Source organism: Sebastes umbrosus, chromosome 3 (assembly GCF_015220745.1).
Source record: "Sebastes umbrosus isolate fSebUmb1 chromosome 3, fSebUmb1.pri, whole genome shotgun sequence".
NCBI lineage: Eukaryota > Metazoa > Chordata > Actinopteri > Perciformes > Sebastidae > Sebastes > Sebastes umbrosus.
In genome coordinates this window covers 388,509-392,500 of record NC_051271.1, presented here as the reverse complement: position 1 = coordinate 392,500, position 3,992 = coordinate 388,509, and the positions used below count along the sequence as shown (strand labels likewise).

Genomic DNA, 3,992 nt, shown 5'->3' with positions numbered 1-3,992 from the left:
TAGAGAAGAGGAGGAGTCTAGAGAAGAGGAGGAGTCTAGAGAAGGGGAGGAGTCTAGAGAAGAGGAGGAGTCTAGAGAAGAGGAGGAGTCTAGAGAAGGGGAGGAGTCTAGAGAAGGGGAGGAGTGTAGAGAAGGGGAGGAGTCTAGAGAAGGGGAGGGGGTCTAGAGTAGAGGAGGAGTCTAGATAAGGGGAGGAGTCTATAGAAGGGGAGGCGATATGAAGGCTGGGTGTGTTCTGTTCAGATCCCTTTGTTTGAGACCAAGTTGTTCACAATGATTTTGATAATTTGTTTCAGACAACATATGGTTTATATTCTTTGAGTTATATCAATATATTCTCTCTTGATTTAATGTGTGTATCCACCTCCTTAATAGATCCTGGTACTGTTCTGGAGCGGTGTGATATAGGCCACTTACCTGTGAGCTAAAGTCAGATTGAGTCATGGTACGTGTCCACAGGGGCGTTTTTTATCGCGAGCGGACACGACGCTTCCCAAAATTGGACGCTTGGTGTGCTGTCCCTAGAAACAAGGCACTCGGCTCCTGATTGGACGAACGCTTTCCCGCCGTTGGCTGCTGCTCCCAGCTTTCAAACCGGAACCAGTCTGGAGGCTCGTTTGGAAACTTTCTTCTCTTATTTCACGAAAATAGTTCACTGAGATGTGTTTCTGAAAACATTTGAGGAGAGAAATAACCCATGTTGCTGAATCTGTCTTTATTTTGGATCGACAACGTTTATTTTAAAAGATTATCGGGAGTTTGGAGAGGCGGCGAGTCACGTCGGACGCCCAGGATTTGCATAAAGTAGCGGAGCCCTCAACTTCATGCAAATAAGGAGCGGGCGTCGTGACGCCTAGTCTCTCCAATCGCGACGCCACGCTACCAGAATACATTGCGCGGCTGCTTACATAGACAATGAATGGAGAGCGTGGAAAGCACGGAGCCTGTGGACACGGACCGTAAGGAAGGCAATGTGTTAATTTTGAGAAGAAAGTGATTGTATATTTTGTTAAATTGTATTAACTTATGTTTGTTATAATTAGATTCCGGATGGAGAATGTTAGTATTTGATGCATTAATAACGTAAGATGACTACATACCTCTTATTCTTTTATTTCTAATCGTGGTAACCATGGTAATATATTGAATTCATTTGTTTATTGTGCAGAAAAATCATCAACATCGATCTCTTCATCCCTTATCCACCCCTCAACCTCCACCCATCATCCTCCCTGAATAAATGGTTAACTGGCTCTCGGATCCTGGTGTTTAATGTATTCCCAGCTAGAAGTTCTATGGTCCAGCGTTAACACTCTCAAACAAGGCAACAATAATCTAATTTAGGCCTAGATTATTAAGTCTTTTTTTTCACAATTATTATTATCATTATTATTAGTAGTCTTCCAAGCATAGAACAACCCCACATGACAGTGTTAGGTGGACCTATAGATGGTGATATTGCCCCAGTAACAGAACTTCAGCTCCAATGTGTTGGTCCAGTCTGAGAGACGGAGAGGAAATGACACAAAGTTGTTTTGACACAGTGGTTCTCAATCTCTTAAAATAAATGAATGTGTAGATTGTGAGATCCCCAATTTCAGCTTTTATGCCTTGACTTCCTCTTGTATGGTAAAACCACAGTACTACGGCTATTTTGCATACAGTTCTATTAATGTCAATAGCTAGAGAAGCGTGTTAAATATGGCATTTGTCATAATATTCAGACCAACAGTACACTAAAGTATGTGCAGGAGTGTCCACATACTTTAGTGCCACACAGAGTACTTCTAGTCCAGGGGTCAGCAACCTTTAAGAGCACTTTTAGGCAAAGAAAAAAAAAATTCTGTCTGGAGCCGCAAAACATGTGATCACTGTGATGAAGGAAACTCAGTTTATAGTCTAAGTATATAGTATATAAGTCTAATGCAGTGAGGGCCAAAGAGACAATGTACTACGCAGTATTAGGGCCACACTGAGGGAAACAACATCTGAGATTTACACAATAAAGTCAGAATATTACGAGAATAAATTCATAACTTTATGATAAAAAAGTCGTAATATTATGAGAATAAATTCATAACTTTATGATAAAAAAGTCGTAATATTATGAGAATAAATTCATAACTTTATGATAAAAAAGTCGTAATATTATGAGAATAAATTCATAACTTTATGATAAAAAAGTCGTAATATTATGAGAATAAATTCATAACTTTATGATAAAAAAGTCGTAATATTATGAGAATAAATTCATAACTTTATGATAAAAAAGTCGTAATATTATGAGAATAAATTCATAACTTTATGATAAAAAAGTCGTAATATTATGAGAATAAATTCATAACTTTATGATAAAAAAGTCGTAATATTATGAGAATAAATTCATAACTTTATGATAAAAAAGTTGTAATATTATAAGAATATTTTTTTTCCTCAATGTGGCCCTATTACTCCGACGTACCGTCGTACCATAAACCTACAACAATGATAAATAAAAATGAAAATGTAAACAGAAAACAGTTATTCATTTCCATTCACTTCTGTATAAATCCACAGAGAGCTGCTGGAGAGGAGCTGAAGAGCTGCAGGTTGCTGACCCCTGGTCTATAAGGGAAACAAGAACAAGTCAAAGTGTTTCATCTCCATCTTAAAGGAGGTAACAGAGTCCCAGATGTGAACCAGATGAGCACTGATATGGGAGACTTTGACTTGATGTATCAGACAATATGTTGTAAAACAATCAATCAAAACTAATTTAAACTACAAACTGCAGATTATTCAGTGATCTGCAGTTCAATGATTGTCCACATGGTGGCAGCAGTGTGAAGGCTATCAGACATCAGACAATAACAAGACACTCAAACATGCAGCTGTTAGTAATATAAGAACTATAGTGGTTGGTGTTATTCTAATATCAAAGTAAATGCTTCATTTGTTCTTTGTAATCAGCTCTTCTTTATAATCTTCTTATTTTCTGTCTGTGTTCCTCTTGTCAAGTTTTCTTTTAGTCTTAATTCTTATTTGTGTAATGATGAGCTGAATACTGAGAGACACAAAACAAACTCATTACAAACTAATGTCTGCTGCTCATCTTATAGAGGAATCCACATTTGTGTCCACAGACTTTGCTTTCAAGCCCCAAATTCTCATGACATTGTCAACATTGATTCTACTATATATTATATATAGAGTATATATTATACTATATATACTTTCATGAGCTTGGAATGAGTTCCAGATTATTATTATTATTATTGTTCCTGTTATTATTTATAGAAGATGAATATCTAATATCTGTAAATTTAAGGTTATCAATTATCAATATTTCAGTCTGGGGATAAGATAAGATAAGATAAAGTAAGACAAACCTTTATTAATCCCGAAGAAAATTCTTGTGCCAGAGATTGCTAAAAAATACAACAAGTTCATGTGTATAAAATAAAAAGTACTATTTCTAGCACCAGTGCCTAAAAGAATAACAATTAAGTAAGATACATTTAGTAAAATGAGCAAATAAGATAAGTAAAATAAAAAAAGGTAAAGTAAGCTAAAAAACAGAAAAGAAGTAATATTGCACATGTTGGACATTAATATTGCACACAATAAACTAAAAATGGAAAAAGTAGTATTGCACATGATATTGATATTATTGCTGCATATCTAGATGGGATCCCACATGTTTCAACCCAGCTCACCCAGACCTAACCCCGAGGTCTAGTGGCTCTATTGAGGGTTATGCATGAATGTTACCAGACTTTATACTGTAGGGTTCTGTTGGAGAGTCCTGGGACAGGCCGCCTGCAGGCTGTTAATGTGAAGCTAAACATGCTGCAACCAACAGATCCGGATCCGGAGCTCCGCCCAGGAGCAGCCTGCAGCCTGCAGCCTACAGCCTGCAGCCTGTAGGCTGTAGGCTGCAGGCTGTAGGCTGCAGCCTGCAGCCTGCAGCCTACAGCCTGCAGCCTGCTGCCTGCAGCCTACAGCCTGCAGCC

The 3,992-nt window shown here is 37.8% G+C and overlaps 1 long non-coding RNA gene across 3 annotated transcripts in view; it reads left to right on the top strand.

The window, feature by feature from the left end:
- LOC119485049 overlaps positions 1–1,253 on the top strand; it is a 15,161-nt gene extending 13,908 nt beyond the window's left edge. For all 3 annotated transcript variants that reach the window (XR_005206170.1, XR_005206168.1, XR_005206169.1), the window contains exon 5: positions 1,169–1,253. This is a non-coding gene — a long non-coding RNA (uncharacterized LOC119485049). The remainder of the gene's footprint in view (positions 1–1,168) is intronic.
- Positions 1,254–3,992: the final 2,739 nt, after the last annotated feature.